This window comes from Protopterus annectens, chromosome 3.part1, assembly GCF_019279795.1.
Source record: "Protopterus annectens isolate FY-2018-M chromosome 3.part1, PAN1.0, whole genome shotgun sequence".
Classification (NCBI taxonomy): domain Eukaryota; kingdom Metazoa; phylum Chordata; order Ceratodontiformes; family Protopteridae; genus Protopterus; species Protopterus annectens.
In genome coordinates, this window is record NC_056732.1 from 1,166,035,853 (window position 1) to 1,166,043,444 (window position 7,592).

The following is a 7,592-nucleotide window of genomic DNA, read 5'->3' on the forward strand; positions in this document are numbered from 1 at the left end:
ACTTGCTAAAGTGACAGGTTTCTTCTTACAGATATGTGACAATCAGTTGTATCTGTTGTTTGCACCCTATACATCTGGGATCATCCCACTGATTTCCCAGGGGGGACACAGTGACAGGCAGCAGATATGGGCCAATTTACTGAACATTCTGTACAGTTGTGGGGTATGATTCTGTATGCAGACTACTACCACTCCCAGGATTCAAACCATGGCTGTGTGTGCTAAAAATACAATAGTTCATGTCACAGTTGTGTGTGCTATTTGGATTTTGTTGTCTGTCTTTTCACTGTTTTCTGTCTATGTCTCTCTCAGTTGTACTAGCTGACCTCTGGGGATTACACCAGTCATATACAGCCATTCCTGCACATTTTTTATTTATGTTGCACAGTGTGGGTAATAGTGCTTACTACAACAGTACTATTAAGTGATTGCAAATCTACATTACCATATGATACCAGAGTAATCACATGCAGTTTAGCAGTTATACCTTCATTGTCAGGCTATTATGCTTTTATTTACATACAACCTATATGAGACTCTTCCTGCCATATTCTCTGGTGTATGCAGTAATTGCCTTAAACAATACAGGTTTTATCCAGGCAACTGACTTACTAAAAAAAAAAAAAAAAAAAAAAAGGCCCAGTGGCCTAATGGATAAGGCATCAGCCTCCAGAGCTGGGGATTGTGGGTTCAAGTCCCACCTGGGGTGATAATTCTTTACCTTTAAAAATTAAACAATTCCATCATAATGCTAAATCAGTTCTAACATTCTTCCCAAAGCCGCATTTCAACTCGAATGAACTATGCAAGAACACTCCTTATCATGGGGTGGCAAAAGCCACATCACTATGGCTAGGCTTAAATATGCCCCAGGGAAGATAGCCTAGTACTATACTATGAAACTATGAAACTATAATACTGTTAGATTTATTTACTCTGACAATACATGCAAGAGTATTACTAACCTGCCTCACTTCGCAACCTCTCCAAGTGACATCCATGGGTCTCCTGGTTCACAGCTCATTCTCTTGCCGCTGTGAAGGACATAAGATGAATATTTAGCCATACCTATCCATAATATACATGAGCTGGCAATTATTAAACAGGTAGTGGAGTGGTACTTACACACTATTGGGACCTCCCCTGTCCTCCTAGCCTCTTGGATCCACTGATACAAGAGATCCCCCTTTCACCACTTCTGGTCAGCATAGTGATGCCTGACCAGCTCACCCATTCGGGGTATGCCATTGGCACTGGTGAGGTCATGGGCGAGATAGTCCCAGGCTTCTGCATATATTGGGAACCCTGGTACTGGCCCTGCAGCAGTCTCTGCTCATGGTCTTTCACAAGGAGTCGTGCCATGACTCTGGACTCTTGGATGCCCCAGCGCTGCACCCAAAAGTGCCCTCCCTCTCCCATTCCAGATATGGTGCCTGCAAGGGGAAGCTACAACCAGTTATGGGATGTATTCCCACCTGTTGGGTTTAAATAGGGCCAGTTTCCCACACTTTGCCATGATTGGATGGTTTTGAAAAGGCTAAGCTATGGGCAAACCTGCTTGCCTAAGGTTGGCATTGTTTAAAGGGGTATACCACTGGGCAAAGTGAGTTAGCTGGCCTACACATTGCTTACACCTACTAAGCTGTCCTGTGCAATGCTTAGCATTGCTTAATATTTACTTTATTATTCATTACATGTTTTATATATATATATATATATATATATATATATATATATATATATATATATATATTTATACATGTGTGTGTGTGTGTGTGTGTGTGTGTGTCTGGTATCCATGATTCATGTGTACATACACTGTATGGGGTCCTTGTGTTTATTAGGGGACTGCAACACTTTATTACAATTACACCTCACATCTGGCTTACTGCAGTACTCCAGTTCACATATTTATGTTATGTAGTAGGTTATGGTCTAGAGAGAAGAGGAATGAAGGTAGCAGGACTAAGACAGAATATATGTGTGTGAATGAGGAATAAGAGGGAGGATAGAGGAATGGTGAGGATGCAAGGAGTAGAGGTGGCGAAGGTGGATGAGTTTAAATACTTGGGGTCAATAGTTCAGAGTAACGGTGAGTGTGGAAGAGAGGTGAAGAATAGAGTACAGGCAGGATGGAGTGGGTGGAGAAGAGTGTCAGGAGTGATTTGTGACAGACGAGTACCTGTAAGAGTGAAAGGGAAGGTCTACAAGAGGGTAATGAGACCAGCTATGTTATATGGGTTGGAGACAGTGGCATTGACAAAAAGGCAGGAGTTTGAGCTGGATGTGGCAGAATTAAAGATGTTAAGATTTGCAATGGGTGTGACAAGGGTGGACAGGATTAGAAATAAGTATATTAGAGGGTCTACCTAGGTTGGAAGGTTTGGAGACAAAACCAGAGAGGCACAATTATGTTGGTGTGGACATGTGCTCAGGAGAGATGCTGAATATATTGGGAAAAAGATGCTAAGGATGAAGCTACCAGGTAACAGGAAAAGAGGAAGGCCTAAGATAAGGTTTATGGATGTGGTGAGAGAGGACATACAGGTAGTTGGTGTGACAGAGCAAGATGCAGAGGACAGGAAGAAATGGAAACAGGTGATCTGCTGTGGCGACCCCTAACGGGAACAGCTGAAAGAAGATGATGATGATGATGAGTAGGTTATAGAACATAAGACTGTATATAGACTCCTTTCAAATGTTCAGTTTGATTTTACTATAGTGAGAATTTGTTTGGTAATACCTCAGTCTTATGTACTGCTGTGATGGCTTAGTGGTTAACTATTGTGTACAGGGTCCTGGGTTCAAGACCTGCAAAGACTGTTTATTTTGTTTCTGGCCAGAACAGCAGCTGTTGCATACAGAGTGATTAAGGCACTTTTAAGCACTTGTAAGTGGGCTTGTGTGGGTTTGCACGAAGGTAAGCATTGCTGACCTCTGATTGCATATGCCTACAGAGAGTTAGCTTCACTATTGCTTAACCTGTGTTCGCATTTATTACCCCACGCAAACAGGCTTAAACCCGCTTACTAGCGCTTGCATATGCTTACTCCCACTTGGATTTGGAAGCTGTATGGTGTTATCATTCATTACACATTTTACCTTACATTTGTATCCCTGATTCCGGTGTACATATACTGTATGGGGCACATATGATTATCTGTGGACATTGCAACATTATGACACTGACACCTCACATCTGCATTTAATGCAGTACTCCATTTCACAAATATATGTTATTTCGTGGGTTATGCAACTAAAAATATTGGTCATAAAGTGATCTGACACGGAAAATGGAATGTGCTGCAGTGGGACTCGAACCAGGAATGACTGATAGTAAGGCAAATGTTCTGCCCACTACACTATTGTTGTACTGCTTCATTTGCATATATCTTGCTTTTTATCCTCTTGTGCCATTTAAGCTTCATTAACCGTAGCTAAGCAATGGGCAAACCCATGCACCTACAGTTAAATTTCAACTGTTTCATAAAATAAAAATCTTTATATTTGTTGTTTTAACTATTGCCCTTGTACACGTGGGGGATGTTGCTGGGGGTATGCATACACCTATGAGTGGTCTTGCTCATTCTTTTTGGACTTGTCTGCTGTTCTTCATTGCAGGGGTGTGTATATTCTGAGAGCTCTGCCATTAGACATGCCTCCTGCACTCTTACATGCTCTATGTAAGATTAAGAGCTCAGGCAGTACGCCTTCATTAATATGCATGGCGTGCTGCCGTCATGCTCCTAAACCATCACTTCCATGCAGGACTAAGCTAGTCCTGCACAGAAAGATAGTAAATTCGGGGGTATGTCTTGTATTCAAGACTGGTGTAAGATTTATTCAAAATTTTTCTTGATTCCACACTGCCACTCTATTTACCACATTTTGTTTGTAAGAAAACTCTGCCCTTCATACAAAGCCATAATTAGGGCACTGTGAAGGTGACAACCGACCTGGAAGCAAGTTGTTAGCAGAAGTGCTGACAGATGGTGAAAGCTGGTGGGGGAGCTTTAGTGTACCAAGCTGAACTGAGTGTACCAAGCTAAACTGAGGCAGGCTACCATCCACAACTCTGAGCTGAGATACCAGATGACTAGAGACTTCTGAGCTTCCAAAAAATCATAAGTTGCCTGTTTTTTTTTTGCTTTTTGCTTATTTGTATTATTTACTGCACATTTTTATTCCCTGCCACCTACTTTTTATACTGTATTTATTTGCTGTATACTGAACTACACTGTTATACTGCGATTGTCTGCTTTACTTTGCCTGTTAAATTGAATTGCAGAGTAAACTCTAAGTTAACTGGCACCCAAGGGGATTGGTAGATGCTGGATAATTGTAGTTTCTAGGTGCCTGAGAGCAACTATTTAAAATAGACCTGACTAATAATGTACCCAGGGTTGCCAGATTTCCGAATGGCCAGGTAGGGACTAAAAAAAAAAAAAAAAAGGTCCAATCAAAAATAAATAAACACAGAGCTACTTCTGTTTAATGCGGAACTGCGATCAGAAGTAGCTCTGTTTTGCGATGTTTTGATTGGCCCGTATACCGGTATACGGGCCAATCAAAAACATCGCAGTTCCGCATTAAACAGAAGTATACCTATTTAACAGCCAGTATGCGGCATACGGGCCAATCAAAAATCACTAAACACAGAGCTTCTTGTGTTTAATGCGGAATATCGCAGTTCCGCATTAAACAGAAGTAGCTCTGTTTTGCAATGTTTTGATTGGACTGTATACCGGTGTACGGGCCAGTCAAAAATCACTAAACACGGAGCTACTTCTGTTTAATGTGGAACATCACAGTTCCGCATTAAACAGAAGTAGCTCTGTTTGGATTGGCCCGTATACCGGATCTTCCGCATTAAACACAAAAAGTTCCGTGTTTAGCAATTTTTGATTGGCCTGTATGCTGGTATATGGGCCAATCAAAAAAAAAACAACAAAGTGGAGGCTGCCCGGGATTTAAACCGGCAATGCGGGACTCGGGATCAGGCTGCTGATCTCGGGACAGTCCCGCCCAGATAGGGACGTCTGGCAACCCTGAATGTACCCTATACTATTTGTTCAGTTTGACTTGTTCTCAGGTTGGGGAGAGAGGTAATTTATTCCGATCTTTCTTTTTAGAACTCTAAAACTGTAAAACATAAGGGGGGGCAGAAAGTGCAAGACATGAAAATTGTACTGTATTTCTTCCATTTTTTTTTTTTTTTTTGCTGATTGCTTGAGAGTTCTGGTTGCTTGAGTTCTGGCTAACTGAAAGTTTACTGTATTGCTGTTTTCACTGTTTACAAAGCTTTTTTTGTTAGTTTCACTGCTTGTTAAGTATTTACTAGTATTTTTCACTGTTTTAAGCTATCTGTTCTGCTTGTTCTGGTTTTTCTGTCAAGCAGTGGTTAAATAACTGACCTGTTAAATGTTTAAAACATTCTTTAGAGCCTCCCTGCTGATTTTCTGCTGTTTTAAACATAGTTTTTTTAGTGTCTCACTGCTATTTTTCTGCAGTTTTAAACATTCTCTAGTGTTTTCATACTGAAACTAGGGTAGCTAGTAGGTGTATTATAGATCAGACACAGGCATGCTGTTTCTGGAACTGTTTGTAGTTGTTTGTTTGTTCTGAGCATGTTATTCAGTCCATCTTGGATTGAAAGGGGCCTGTCTGCAGCTTTTTGAGAGAACTGTGCTGATTGGGACCTGTCTGGTAAAGGGAGGTTGGTTTATGGCTTGGAACAAGCATCCAGATTGGTCCTTTTTAATCTTTTTAAAGTGTTGTGCACCAAAGCCAGACAGTTAAATTCAACAAATTTTCCCTAAGACCCAGGCAGATATATTCATCTACTGAGCTCCTCTGTGATCAATTCTGAATAGCCACCCCTAGTGACAACAGTCTTCAACCTAGCATTATGGACAGTTGGAGTATCCTTGTTTCTCCAGCCAAACTTGTTGACTTGGGTCTCTTGAGGCAGTGTAGCAACTGCTTCATGTACACAGACAACCCTTTAATAATAACACACTCTAGTACAGAGTTTGAGAGATGTATTTACATCAAGAATCTAAAATCCATGCCCTCTCTCACTCAAAACAGTAACACAGAGAAGGCTGTCAACTGATCCACCACTACATATGCTCACAGGACCACTACTCATACACATAGCACGCATCAAACACGTAAATCCACATATGCACTTACTGAAACACCAAAGACCTCCAAAACACAAGACTGCTACAACTAACACAGTTCCCACAGCACCCATGACACACAGCAGCACCAGTGTCTCATTCACCAAGCCAGTATGATGTAACAATCAAAAAACAAATTTTCTAGTCATTGGAGACTCAATAGTGAGACACATGGATGTACCACTCACCATGTTGGACAAGAAGAAAGTCAGGGTCAGCTGCCTGTCCAATGCCAGGATTCAGCAGATCACACATGCACTTAGGTCTCTCAGCAACAAATACCATTATGGCTCTGTCATAGATCACGTTGGTGTGAATAACCTGAGGTGTACCTCACTGCACTATATGAAGAGAGACATGATTGAGCTCTCTTAGTCTGTGTCCCAGGCAGATTTGTCCCTAGCCTTGAGCAGCATACTACCCTCATCTACAATGATACCACAGTAAAAAAAAAATATATATTGATTTCAATAATGGGCTCAGCTTTTGGTGTCAATCAAAGGGATCCAGTTCCTGTCAGCCTGGGAAGCCATTGTCGACAAACCTCTCTGCTTTGCCTGAGACAGTTGGCATCTGGCACCTTTAGGCTTTTAGCTATGGGCAAAGGCTGTTGCCTCCCCCATAGTGTCTTTTTTAGGCAAGGTCTCAAAAACAACATTACAAATGTGAACTTAACCAATCAGAACAAAATAAAGGTCATGCTGCTGAATTCTAGGAGCTTAAACCAAAAACTGCACTCCCTGGAAGCACTACTATCACTAGAAGATGTAGATGTCTGTGCAGTCACAAAAACATGGTTCAAGGCCTCAGAGAGTACCCCAGCCTTGTAAGGCTACAATGCCATCCACACCTTTAGACTGCAAAATGAACATGTAAAAACCAAAGGAGGTGGCATTTCAATCTATATTAGAGATAAATTCACCTCCCATTTAGTTAGACTGGACATCTCTGAGGAGTTACTCCAGGTCCAGGTTACAATAGATAAGACCCCCATTCAAGTCATAGCCAGTTATAGATATAGATTCCCTTCCATGGCTCACAATGCCCATGAAGCCTACTTGACAAAACAGGGGGCAATACAAATTTTACCAAGCACACTGGTTATGGGGGATTTCCATTTTCCAACCATCAACTGGGAAACCTACGCTAGCCCTAAGTCACTAGTACAAAAGATCCTTGACTATATTAATTCAAATGCCCTGGAACAAACTGTCCATACCCCAACAAGGGGAACAAACATTCTGGATGTGGTTCTCACCAACATGTCAAGCAGATGCATTGCCACAACTGCCAAACCCTCACTTGTTAAAACTAACCACAAATCAGTCACCTTCAAGCTGGCACTAACACCAGAACTCACAAAGGGTGAAGTCAGAATAAAAAAATTCACCAAGGTAAACTATACCC

The 7,592-nt window shown here is 41.5% G+C and overlaps 1 non-coding gene across 1 annotated transcript; it reads left to right on the forward strand.

Annotated features, from left to right (window-relative positions):
• Positions 1-636: 636 nt before the first annotated feature.
• TRNAW-CCA lies at positions 637-709 on the forward strand. The gene has a single exon. It is a non-coding gene; the product is annotated as a tRNA-Trp (tRNA).
• Positions 710-7,592: the final 6,883 nt, after the last annotated feature.